The sequence below is a fragment of the Mytilus edulis genome, chromosome 4 (assembly GCF_963676685.1).
Source record: "Mytilus edulis chromosome 4, xbMytEdul2.2, whole genome shotgun sequence".
Taxonomy (NCBI): domain Eukaryota; kingdom Metazoa; phylum Mollusca; class Bivalvia; order Mytilida; family Mytilidae; genus Mytilus; species Mytilus edulis.
Genome location: NC_092347.1, coordinates 67056728 through 67071525, shown reverse-complemented (window position 1 = coordinate 67071525; position 14798 = coordinate 67056728). Strand labels below are relative to the sequence as shown.

The 14798-nt window shown below is 31.7% G+C and overlaps 1 protein-coding gene across 1 annotated transcript in view; it reads left to right on the top strand.

Annotated features, from left to right (window-relative positions):
* The first annotated feature begins 4481 nt into the window (after positions 1 to 4481).
* Positions 4482 to 14798, top strand: part of LOC139521489 (probable G-protein coupled receptor No9) — a 71433-nt gene continuing 61116 nt past the window's right edge. The window contains exon 1 of the mRNA XM_071314964.1: positions 4482 to 4654. The gene's annotated coding sequence lies outside the window, so the exon portion shown is untranslated. The remainder of the gene's footprint in view (positions 4655 to 14798) is intronic.

Below are 14798 nucleotides of genomic sequence, written 5' to 3'. Positions count from 1 at the left end.
TTATATTTATGTTATCAACAGTTTACGTTAACTAGCGAATTTCTCAGAAAGAGAGTATAACAAAAATACAGATCTCAAAGACACGTGTTAAAGAGTATAACAAAAATACAGATCTCAAAGACAAGAAGAGGAAGTCCATAAGAACTGACAAAATGTAGAACTAGCAATCAAAGGAACAAGTGAAAAATAACAATGCAGAATTGATTGATTGATTTTGAAATCTGTTTGAATGTGTTGTTATTGGTAAATAAAACTTAACAAAAAGGTTGTTTTGAAATCAATCTTGATTTCGTAGAGGAACATTTACGTTCATGTATATAGGAAATACGCTTAAAACTCATTTATTATTCATTTTTCTTGACCGTCCTTCCAAGGAAAGTCGTCAAAGGTTTTGCAGGAAATAGCAATCCGTCTTTCGAAAGTGAGGTAGATTTTTGTTAAGCGCCACATTCAGTATTAGTTTGTTATTTTGTGACGGACAATTTTTGTTGTTGGAGTCTATCAAGATTGGAATCGGGCACACCTGTCACGTGCGGGTTCTAACTTACAACTTAGGTGTTGTCAGGCTAGAGATACAGTAGTTCGACTACTTGGTCATCGAGGTGCATTTTGTGTTTGAATCTTATGTAGACGAAACGCGAGTCTGGCGTATTAAATTATAATCCTGGTACCTTTGATATCTATTTACACCCTTGGGTCGATGCCACTACTGGTGGACGTTTCGTCTCCGAAGGTATCACCAGCCCATGCCAGTAGTCAACAATTTGGTGTTGACATGAATATCAATAATATGGTCATTTTTATAAATTTCCTGTTTTCAAAACTTTGAATTTTCCGAAAAACTAAGGATTTTCTTATCCCAGGCTTAGATTATCTTAGCTGTATTTAGCACAACGTTTTGGAATTTTGGATTCTCAATGCTCTTCAACTTTGTACTTGTTTGGCTTTATAAATATTTTGATATGAGCGTCACTGATGAGTCTTATGTATTATGTAGACTAAACGCGTGTCTGGCGTACTAAATTACAATCCTGGTACCTTTGATAACTATTGAAGAATACTATGGTTGCTTCTTGTATTTAGATAAAGGCAACAGTAGTATACTGCTGATCGAAATTCATAAATAGAGTGAAAAAAAAATCCGGGTTACAAACTAAAATTGAGGGAAAAACACATTAAATATAAGAGGACAACAACGACAAAACAGAAACACCAAAATCGGATGCAATTAGGTCAGGATTTGTCAATTTCAGATGTCAGGATATGTCACATATAGATCTTCCGTTCAAATACAAACACACAATGTTGTGATTTCGATTGTTTCAGCGATTGGGTCTCGATCTTACACTATCGGGTTTCTTGAATTGGAACGATCTGGTACGTGCAGATACGTTCCGATACGTTCACAAAGAACCGACGCGCCCCGTTACGATACGATAACATTACAGTAGCGAGAATTGTGAGTCAAATCTGTTTCACATATAACTCACAATCAACACGTTTGCAACGACTTACCTCATGATGTGTTAGTCCGCGATAAAGTAGTCCACGATTATTAATTTCAATCGTGCCACACATCGTGATAGTTGGACCGAAGCATGAAATTTAATAGAGGTCAGATATAAGTTTCGAATTCTTGAATAAAATGACCAAGCGAGTCTTTCCTTGATCTCCATCCAATCACGTTACGTGAGTAAATAGTATCTGCATTTAGTGTTACTTACTAAAACATAAATTTTCATTCTATTGGGAGGGAAATACAATGTAAATAACTTTTTTACTGACAAATTTTATAATACAGAGTTATCGCGTTTAATCTGATAAAACGGGTTTGTTTGCATACTATAGACCTGTTCATATTTTTTTTGGAATTTGTGTCAAATGTTCGAACTCCTTGGTGTTTTTCCATACAATACAATGTAAAATATTTTGCCCCATAACACCCATTTACTTTTTCATATAAGACTTAATAGCTCATGAAAGGTCCTTTACCAAAATGTTTAAAGATTCTTAATTTTCTTTCTTTTGTTTTGAGACCTGATAATACCAATGCAAATATAAGGTAAAAGTCTGAGTCAGCCTTTTCCCGCCACATTTTAAATCTCAAATATCTGGAAAAGGAGGTCCATGACCTATCAATATTTTTAGCTTATTTGTATCCTCCATTGATGCTCTACCAGCTTATAGTCTCAATTTTAACTTCTTAATTTATTAATTTTCACCTAACCTCACCTAAGTACATCCTTAAGACAAAACACGCAGTATTACTTGAACCATTGATTTTAAATTTCGAACGGCACTGAAATAAGCAATAGGAAAGATATACAAACCTAACCAAGAAGGAAATAACCGATATCCCCTGCATAGGTTTCACTTACAGAATATGGATTGAGCAACAGCAACCCAATAGAAAAAACCCGAGCTATTGAAAAAGGGGATGTTTTTTGCTGTTTCGAAAATAGCACCGATGGTCTTAAAAACCTACATGGTTGCATTTAGTTTGTTTTGTTAAGAAACTTTTATTGACTTCAAATCTTCATACCCTAATTTGTTATTACATTTTGTATATAACTAAATGCATGTCGTGTTTGCAGTTTTTCAAAAGAAATTCTTTTTAAATTGCTTAGACAATAAGGTACCAATAAAATTAAATATATCTTTTTTGACGTGTTGCAAATGTTACGTACAGTACACGTTTTATGCATGTGGCTCAAATAAAAATAATTAGAACGGTATTTTAGGATGATGTAATTAACTTTTATAGCTACATGAAATTTAAAGCTTTGACGCAGAGAACACCGTGGAAATTAAACCATTCCTTTAACATGTATAGCTAGCTTAAACACAATAAGTGCCGTAAACTACCTATGTCTCGCAGTAGCCAGATTTACGACAGCAGTATTGCACTAAAAACCCAAATGACCCTTTGTGTGTTTGCTATGTCTATGTTTTCTCAAACTTAAAGTCATAAGCAGCCGAGTGAGCTGTCTGTCACTTTGATACTTTGATGATTACAAAAAAAATATTATTCAGACAATTTTCGGTTCAGACAAAAATGAGTTAAGACGGTTTTAACTGTTCTGTTTTATTATCTTCAGTCTTTAAAGTATCAGGTGAAGATGATTCCAAAAACATGTGTCACTGATAGACCGTGATATCTTGTACATTGAAAACGAAATTTCTTTCCTTAGTCTGAAAAGACTTATCACTTGCCACTAAACTAGATATGTGTGCTGTTGATTCAGAAGTTAATAACTTAACATTGTTGCTTAGCTATTATAATTTTTGTTACCTTCTTAATAGAAAAACATAAAAAGATGTTGTAATAGTGCAAATTAGACAACTCTCCGTGCAGGTCACAGTTTGCAAAAGTTAACAAATATAAATCAAAGTACGACCTTCAACACGGAGCCTTGACTCACACCAAACAACAAGCCATTACGGGCCCCCAAAATAACTAATGTGAAACCATTCAAACAAGGAAAACCAACGGTCCAATCATTATAAAAAACGAGAAACGGGAAAGACTATGAAACACACCAGCAACGACATTCACTGATCATCAGGATCCTGACTTAAGTGCAAACAAATTCAGCGAGTTTAAACGCAATTATTGGTGCCAACCTTTTTTTCTATTCTGAAACAATAGTGTAACATCCCAACATAGAAATACACACTATGAAATAACAATTGAAATAGCTTGTCAATACAAAATTAATAAACAAAAAAAAAGCAGTGGTAAGATGTAAAACAATATCAAATAGACAACCATAACCTTGGACAAAATGCTGCCAAATAAGATCACGAGCACAGATAAATAAATATAATTGTGTTGTAAGGTATGCATGGAGTACGGAAATATCTTTTATTACAAAACAATTTGATTGTTCATAGTACGACAACTAAAGTGCAAATTTATAGTCGTACCGAACACTTATCAAAGTTGGTGGTATACATGAAAAATAGTGAGACCAGACATAAAACTATTTAGCAAACATTGAAAAACAAAAATGCATTAAAAATTATATCAACAGGTTAAATTAAAACAAAAGTACGATTTGAGAGTACTCGCAGTTACTGAAAGCTAGTTAAAGCAAAATCATTTGATAATTATAAAAGTAAGGAATCAGAGACTTGCCTTAATTGTAATTACTCTTGAATATTTGCTAAAGAAGAAATGTCCTATTTATAATAGTTTCTAATTTTGCATGAAGAAATTTGAAAGTTTAGTTTTGCTTTTAATCTGTCTTCCGACTGGCTGTTTCTTGTCAAGAAAAATGCTTCAAAAACTCAAAACAACTTTAAAAAACATCAAAGGAGCATATATGATATGATCAAATTATCTTACACTAAAATATTAAATTTATTTATAAAGTTATCAATTATTTTAACCAGACATATCAGATCCAATACTATTTTAGTTGTGAATTATAATTTTGTTGTGCAGTTAGTATACAATGTAGTTATAAAGATGTTAGAAAAAAACATATAAGTGTCATTGATTGATTCTTGCTCACCTAAACTCTTGGAAGAATATACATTTGTTTTACAGTTTGTCGTTTTATTTCTAGAGAAACTTTGACTTTGATATATTAGTTTTGGACCTACACGAATGTGCATTCCTACTTTGGTGTATTAGACCAAGACAGACATTGTAAGTTTATAAGATATCACTTTATTATAACTGGTAAATTTAAACAAAACAATGTCATGCGTACGGTTCAATAGTAACTGTACTTATTTCTGAATCATTATATTGAGAATAGAATAAAGTGGAACGCAAAAGAAACTATAACCCTGTTTTCAAATGTTACAACATATAATTTACCTAATTAATTTTACATTATTAAATGTAGTTTTAAGAAAGATGAACAATATTTGAACGATATTCAGATCAACTATATTTAACAAATATTTAGCACTGGACAAATTTCAAGATTGTATTTTGCATATGGTACACATTATTTAAACGTTTCTATAAATTCTATGAAAACAGATTAATCATTTACTGAGCAAAAAAATAAGCTCTTTAGTAACACAAGCACAAAGGTCGGTGCTCATTTGCTGACGCGAAATATAATTGGTGCTGTCATTTTCTGCAAATTAATTGTAATAGTTCATAAAATATCTGGTTATTACTAGACACGTCTTGTTGTATAAATATTATTTTATAAATGACAGATTTCAAGAGTTGCGTGATTCAAATTTCAAGTTCGCCAAATAATCATATAATGGTTGGCTATCACAAAAACGTCTTCTGAAATTTATTGCTATAAGTAAATCTTACAGAGATCAATTAAAAATGTAATGTGATGGCATTGTGGACAGGTATATGTAAATTTGCAATGCTCTAAACAAACTATATTAATTTATTTGATAATTCGATTGCCACTGACGAGTCTTGTGTATACAAAACACGCGACTGGCTAACAAAATTATTAATCTGGAATAATTTGACATATTTTTTACAACGACTAAGTCGGTTCAACACTTTGTCGAAGTTTCGTCAACAAGAGAATATCACCAATCATACACTTATCACTCTTGTGCAATCAAGAAATATCTTTGATGCGGTCATTTTTGTAGATTTACAAGTAAAAAAATGTTATAATCAATACTAACGTTTTTTTTTATTCTAAGTAGAAATTGTCTTAGCCCGAACTAGCATACCATATGATTTCGATGTCTCACTACATGTTATTCGAGTGGCACGTGCGAGTCTTATATTAACAAAAGTTACAGCAAAAAGTCTGAAGGACTTTACTTAATCATGATATAATTTTATGCAAAGCAAAATTATAAAACTGCAAAGCCAACATGAACTATAATTAAAATATCGTTTAATGATAAAACAATTTTGAATTTCACATATGAATGCACATAAAAGTAACAAAATGGTAAAACGGCCTTTAAATGATCGAGAAACATGGTACACTCATTATAAAACAATAGATTATAAATGATTAGCTTTGTCTGAAAAATGACGTAACCATATAAATACATTTATGATACCAAGAATAGTCCTCTGTGACACATCAACCGAACATAGCTTAATTTTGCAAATGAAACTTTTGGGTGGAAAATAGTGTTTTCAGAAATAAGCGTAAATTTTTAATGTAGTTGGTATTTGGTTAAAAATAATAACTATTGAAACTAATATTAACACGTCTTTAATTTTGCGATCATGCACCATCAAATATTTATTGATTGAAACAACGGTTTGAATTATGCTGCGAATAACAACGAAAAATAAATTAGGCATGCTACAACTGACAACTCCTGAATTGCAAGCCCCTAAAAACTTAAGACAGAAAATTAAAGATTGTGACCGTCCAATTCTTTTAACGTGAGACATTAGTATAACAGCATAACATCAGAACAAACTATATAGTCGCTGATAATGAAGGAGATTCGAAGGCCAATTTAAATTAATAAATGAACTTTGATCAGTAAACATTCGATAAATTAAGTGTAAAGACATGATGAACTGTTCGAGAAAAGCATTGCATTGTGCAATGCCAAAATATAAATACAGTCATGTCGGACCAAAAGTGCAAATAACTGAATAACAAGACAAATTTAGGTATGACTGAAAAAAGGCGGAAGATCCCAAAAGGATTAAACTCATACATTGTAAGTCGAAAAGAAAAACTACAGTTTTTTAAAGCATAACACAGCAAAATAAATTAACCGAACTGAAAATCTGGGGTCATCTCATGGACATGGTCCTGTACCCGTCATGTTGTTATCAAAATCAAAATCAATATTAATTAGAGTTCCGTTGAATCCAATTTTCAAAAATTATTTCAGTCTAGAATTTATGGACTGTTCAGAATAAGATCAAAAAGTTAACATGAGGGTACTTACAATTACTAAAACCTATAGCTAAACAACAATTTAAGCAACAAACAAACCATGTTTTCCCTAGACTTAAAATATTTATCAGTATATATACATCAAACGGATTTAGTACAAAGATGTTATACGTGAATTGAAATGTATGCAAAGGGTACTGGAATGGCAAAGAAGAAAGATAATAACTTATCCAACTTAGTACATATTTCACCAAGTAACCACGTATCTGCTTGTATGGCATTAGTTGCAACATTTATGATTTCATGTATCATATGTCAATACTTCGTTTATCTTTTATTCAATACCTTGTCAATGGATGTTTTTTTTCGCCAATGTATCTTTGAATACAAAATGATACATTGGATACAAATTGTAATAAAAATTCCTTATATGTTAATCAGTAAGTCGTAAAATTGCAAGCAGAAAAAAACTATGTCAAAACAGAAAAAAAGCCGAGTCATCTTTATCACCAACATTTGCAATGTGCATTAGAAGTCAATGTTTTATTTACGATAATGACAATTTCCTTCATTATAAACCAATTATATCGATGTAATCTAACACTAAATGGTCCAAAACCAATTTCAGAGTCCGGTCAAAACAGATGATGTTACCACTAATCACTTTTTGCTAATTTGCTCTTTTTTTATTAACACTAGTTAAACAACACTAAAAACTAATTACTGTATAACATAACAATTATATATTTCATTTTCGTCGGTAATATTCATAGAACGCAATTGTTGAGAATGACAATTGCTAACTTTTCTGTCTATAAACCAAATTTATAAGATATTCATTTCACTTAAATTTTTGGTGTCTTGGGCATTTTTTTTTTAACTACTTAAAATTAATGTAAACAAAATTAAATGGTAGAACATAAATTTTAAAAACCCTAATAGTTCATTTAAATCTGTGTTATATTCAAAGGATGTAGCAAAATATGCACCAAGGCAATGTTAATTACCCTCATTTTAACCAGATTAACAGGAAGACAATAAGCAAAAGGCATGTTCATGTTTTATTATGTTTTTAGTTTCTTATGGCATAGTTCGGATGATAACAAAACGGAATCGAAAAATATTTTTTACGGCGATTCGTCACGTCATGGAATTAGTTTCGTATCACTTTTAAGTCAAAATAAGGAAATAATTCAAGACCTAAAAAATACCAAACTCATGTCAGGCATGCATCTATCATTTAGTAAATATGAATGGCTATACAAACTCCAATTTGTCTAGAAGTTATCTAGATTGTAGAAGTATTTGAGAAATATCAGACAAAGTAATTATTTTCGACTTCTCATTATTTACAGGTATCAATTAACATAACATAATATACATGCAAATAATGGCATGTAACATTTTACTTGGCGTGATTTTTATGTTCTTATTTTTTTTACATGCATAAATCTCCATTCCATCAGCCACGACCTCCACGGTATAAATTCAATTTGACACATTGTTGGCTTGAAATATCTAAGTCTTACTGTAGGTTTTTTCTATCATTATCTAAAATAAAGGATAAAGGGAGCATATTTTCATCAAACAATTACCAACAAGTCAATTGAGCAGATTTGTCTTTGCTGTTTTTCATCTTAAATGTTGTTCAAGATTTCAAAGCTGAAATAAAGTTCTCTGGCATATTCATTTTACCAAAAAACTTTCTAACTAGATTAACTCATCATTTACCCTTCTGTGCAGAGGTATTCCGGGTTTAGTTTATTACTCTACTTTCAAATTATTTGGAATTTAAATGTCTTTTCCGAGCACAATTGATAAGATCTAATTCTTAGAAACGCGTTAAATCTTGTTTGGTATTTACCTCTGCATTATAATATGTAGAGATACAATGTAGTACGTTGAGTAAGTATGTACTAATTAACAAAGATGTAATTTAAATACAACTGAAATGTCATGCTAAATTGAATGCACAAGGTTATCATATCGGTGCGGGAATTCGTCTGTCCGTGCATACATCAAATATAAAAGAAAGAAGATGTGGCATGATTACCGATGAGCCAACTCTTCACAAAAGACCAAAATAACACAGAAATTAACAACTATAGGTCACCGTAAGGTCAGTTCATATCAAATAAGGAAAGTTATATCAAAGAAAATGACAAAATCAACATCCAGGTTTTATCAAAAGCGGTAGCGGACATGCGTGGTCAATCACGGAGTTAGCAAGAGAGTGTCAGCGAACCTTTATGGTAACAATTGAACCTTCAAGTTTTCGTGTGAAATTTTATCCTGCTAATGCAGTATATAGTTATCAAAGGTACCAGGATTATAATTTAGTACGCCAGACGCGCGTTTCGTCTACATAACGCTCATATAATATGCATATAGAACATCATTTTGCTGACTTTTCTATACGACTAAAGAGATGGTTTCAGCGTCCTAACTTTCCATATTCCCGAAGCAACATTCCAGTATGCGCCTGCATATTGTATGTGAATCTCCAGATGTTATTTTTTATATCTTGATTTCTTAACAGAAGGATTTTGCTTACAAGGAAATTTGCACATAATGATTTCAAATGGTTACGTTGCACTAATCCCTTCAAGAGACGCCATCATTTGGTGGACTGCGATACAATAACTGTTAATAGATAAATACGGATTATTCTTATTATCGTTACCCCAATCCTGTCCTATTTTACACGAATATTTTGTGCCAACGAGACTAATCACGAACTTTGTCCTTACTTACTAGTAAGCAACACGATGGATGCCACAACTTGTGGATCAGTATTCGTTTGCCCTTCAGGAGCTCCTCATATCAATCCCGATTTTTTATGTCATTATTGTGCTCCGTCTTTGGTTGTCAATTTCTGAGTTGTAGACTTTTGTATTTGACTGCCGTTTTTCTCAATGTGCCTTTGTGATGTCAATTTGTCCTCATAAGTTTGAATATCCCTTTGGTCACTTCCGTCTATCGTTTGAATATGGTGTAAGGCTTATAATTAGATGTGCCAAAACGTCGGGTAGAGGAAAACGAACGGGCATATCGGTCGGTCCTAAATACATTGGAAACCCCGTGTGCAAGAAATGAAATATTTCTTTATAACCAAAACATTTGCGTTATAACACAACATTTTGTTAAATAACGCAAATCTTTTTGAGATAACGTCAACGTTTGTGTTATGTTATACATAATGCATATTTTAAGGCGTGTTCTACGACAAGATAAACCTTAAAATATGCATTATCTGACTTATATACCGTCAAAAAAGATTTGCAAAATTTAGTATCCTATTTTACCGACAACACTAAAGTGGGATATTCCTTTCTAATGCGTTCATGTTTTAATACGCCCTACGGCTCTTTAGAATGTGAAATAAAACACTAATGAATCTTGATATAAACCTTTTAAAAAATATTATCCATACACAATAAAAATATTACTGTAACTGCATGAAGTAAGACACAAATGTATTGTTACCATCCGATAACGGTGTATGACAAATACAAGACATATTGTAAGTAATTTATTGCACCACTTAGTTTATGGAAAAGGGGAAGGGGTATGTTTTTTTTCTATTTGTAATGTCATTTCTATCGCGGAAAAGTGGTTATTTTTTTTAACAATTTTAATTGAATCGAATAAAAAATTCAGTCTTTTGAAAAGCAATACATTTTATTAACAGATAATTATGATATAATTATAAACCCTCCGCCCCCGACCCTTTTCTGAGTTACGTTAATGTTATTCAATAGAATATTATCTTATTAGTTGATCATTTGATAGAGTAAAAAAGGTATACATAAATTTTAAAAAGTTAAGAACTGACACGTAGACGAATATAAATACATGTAGGTCACAGTATGATTTCCTATTCAGTGTTGATCGTCCTGAACATGCACGAAATATTTGCCACTGGACGTTAATCAAGCAGCCAAAAATCATTCAACCTATTCAGTGTGACTCAATAAGATTTTCAAAATCTGACACACGAATATGTTAAATCTGGCTTTTTATTTATGAAAGTCTATATTAAAATTCATCTCACATATATGATAATGTTTCTTTATTGTAGCGATAAATTAACAAAACTTCCACGTTATTTGTTTCTAAATTTAAAATGCGGGCAATGAAGGCTTCTTTTACATCTATCATCGATTGAACTTTAAAAAATAAATTTCCAAATCGGCAACAAAAATCAGACGAATATAATTTTGAAGTAAAATATAGTTTGCATTTTTATCAAGGAAAATAATGACCTCACACAGTTCATTATTGTATGCCTTTGAGCATATTTCATTGAAACATGGTAACGTCCGGGTTGATTCTGAAAAAGAATGACCTGTCGTTCTGAAAGAAAATAACTCCATATAGGTATATAAAGTTATCTTAGGTACGGGGCTTGTCATTAGATACACCAGACGCGCATTTCGTCTACATTGAACTCGTCAGTAATGCTCAGATCAAAATAGTTTGAAATCCAAACAAATATAAAGTTGAAAAGCATTGAGGGCCCAAAGTTTCAAAAATTGTGCCAAATATGGGTAAGGTAATCTATGCATGGGATAATAAAATCCTTAGTGTTTCGAATAAAACATACTATGTCAGCCTGACCCTATTTATAAAGCATTTATGTGCCTATCCAGTCAGTCATCTTATCAATGATTTTCACATTCTGCTAAATAATTAATTCATTCATTTTTAATATTTGCTGGTGTGAGATATATCAGTTTCATTTATCTCTTGTCTGCACTCGAGCGACACAGAGGTAAACAAACAATGTGGGTTCTTTTCAATCATTGAAGGCGTATTTTGACAGGAAATATGTCTATTTATGTAAACCTGCTATCTTATAGTTGTTTACGTCATGTATCCTTGTTTTTATTTGGGTTTTTTTTTCAATTCTTAGGGAAAAAATCCATTTTCTTTTTTATGCCTCATAGCAGTATTGATGGTGCAGATCATGTTTGTACTTGTCAATTCACATACCTACAATAGTTACCAAAGGTACCAGGCTGATAATTTAATACGCCAGACGCGCGTTTCGTCTTTAAAAGACTCATAAGTGACGATAAGATCAAAACAATTATAAAGCCAAATAAGTGCAAAGATGAGGAGAATTGAGGACCCAAAATTTCAAAAGGTTGTGCCAAAAACGGTTAAGGTAAACTTTGCCTGGGGTAAGAAATTCCTTAGTATTTCGAAAGATTCATACTTTTTGTAAACAGGAAATTTCAAAAAGAAATGACCAAATAATTGATTACATGTCAACACAGAAGTGCTGACTACTGGGCTGGGAAACGTTGGTAAATACGTAGTCTGGAAATATGTATAGTCTAGAGCTGACTACTGGGCTGGGGAACGTTGATAAATACATAGTCTGTAAATATGTATAGTCTAGAGCTGACTACTGGGCTGGGGAACGTTGATAAATACATAGTCTGGAAATATGTATAGTCTAGATCCGAAGTGCTGACTACTGGGCTGGGGAACGTTGGTAAATACATAGTCTGGAAATATGTATAGTCTAGATAAGATGAATAATACATCTGACATAAATGTGTCGTACCAAAGAATAACAAACTGGCCTTATTATCTTGGATTATAAATAAGATATAGCAGACTTGTGTGGATGTGGATCTGTTGTCCAACCCAGATGATATCCGAACAGAACATACATACAGTTTTTTTTACCGTAAGAATTGCGGTTTTAAGCGTATAATATGACATTTTTAACAATACGTGATCTTGATAATGCTTCAATGAAATGAACTTTTCTCAAAACCTTTTTTTCAGGTCCTCAATTTACAAACTATACCCAACTAGTCGAACTTTATATAAAAAAAACTTTTGATATTAAAAAGATCATGGAAAACATGTTGATAATTCAAGGAAATCTTTTCAAAACTAAGCATGGTATATATCAATTATATACTGATTTGATATAACAGTTGGTGTACTGTATAGAACCACCAAGTTATTGTCGTTTTTGAAACACTCATCTTATTGTAAATTGAAATGGGATAAAATTATTTTGAATTAAAACATTACCGTATTAAGATTCTATTGTATGACAAATTCCAATATTCATTCAAGTATTTAAATACTGTTTGTCTTGAACGTTAACAGTACTGTAAGGTCAGATATATATTTTCGTTAGCTACATCTTATTGTTTCATCGGCAATTTAGAAACCGGGGGATAGTTTGTGGTACATTGCATATCTTCAAATCATATTAACAGACACTAAAACTTATCTAAACTTATATTATTGAATTGAAATTCCCGTATCCTATACGAAGTATTGAAATGGTTTGGGAATACTTAGTAATTCATTTTTTTTATATTTCTTCTTTTATAAAGATAAGAAAAATACAAAAATAAGACATATGTAAAAGCTCATCTTCAAGATATCAGATTTATAATTGTGTACGCATGACGCTCGTTTCGTCTACGAATGAATCATCAGTGGCGCTCGAATTGACACAGATGATAGTCAAATCAAATACAAAATTCTAGATCTTTAATTACTGAAAATTCTACAAAGTAATGCCGAAATGAGGCTTAGGAAATCTGTACTTGGTGGTAAAAAACTACTTATGTTTCGATACCTGTCTTAGATTTAGATAGTTTTGCTATTTACTTTAATAACTCAGGGGAAAACAGTTTGAATATCTCTTACAGTAATTGTTTTCAAAGGAGTACTAGATATCAAGGTAATGTTCACCAAATTAAACTCAAATTCTAATTCTAGTATTTGATTTATATCATGCTAAAGCGTATATCCAAATTACAATCAGTATAAAATGAACAATTCACAGTGCATGAAATCGATAATTTAAATCATCATTTCGCGATTTCTTAGCCTAGACGCCATCTCATTAAACAATGCGATGACCTCCGAGATCTGCCGACAGTCGTATAATCCGTAATTAATATATATTCAATTATAAATAGATAGCGACCACCTGCTATTGGATTTTTTTTTAGGTCTGTTTGATTTCATATTATAGCTTTATAAAATTAGCTAATCATCATTGTTGCTGTATAAGAATACTTTTATGTGGAGCGAATAAGTCACCAATGTTTCACATTCAATGTTTAAATGGATTTCCTTTAAACATCCGAAAACGTCTGTTTTATGCATAATCAATCTCCAGCTAAGGGGTTGAATTAAGGTTCACATGAATACGGATTCAGATGAGATTCAAATATTCACTTGGAAGTCAATAAGACATCGGCGATGTTCTTGAGATTGTTTTTGAAAATGTGTATCACACTAACGATTTATCCTGAAATATTATTTAAAATTCCGCTTTTGTCTATATTTTAAGTTTGAGATATGATATTATTTGTTGAATATAAACAGAATATCTACTAGAAAAATATTTTTCTACACAAAAGACTTATGATTGAGCAAAATAGATTTTGCAAAGTTGCAATCTCAGGTCATATATGGTAATTTGAAATCTAAAAAAATAAAAGTAGCTTATCGATGTTCAAATCTCGGAATATTTCACACCAGCACAAAATATTAAAAATGAATGAATTTATTATTTAGCAGAATGTGAAAATCATTGAGAGGATGACTGACTGGATAGGCACATCAATCGGAAACAAATACAAATTAGGGTAGTGATAAACAGATTTCAAAAGGGGTGCGTACACAGGATACGGGTATAATCCTTCAAACAGTCTTATCACCCTACACGTTTTTCAACAAAAATCATATTTTATTACATCTACTTTTATACTGTTAAATAAATTTACTATTTAGATAAAGATCAGATGGCATATAATGGCAATCATACCAGCTCGTTTAGTTTGTATATCAGTTTACTCGATTAAGTGATTACATTTTTCAGCGAAACAAAATGAAACTTATTTTCCAGATTGGGCATGAAATTAGAAAACAATTTTTATTGCAAATGATTTTTTCTCTATTCGTACTCAGATGGAGTAGTGGGAGATATTATGG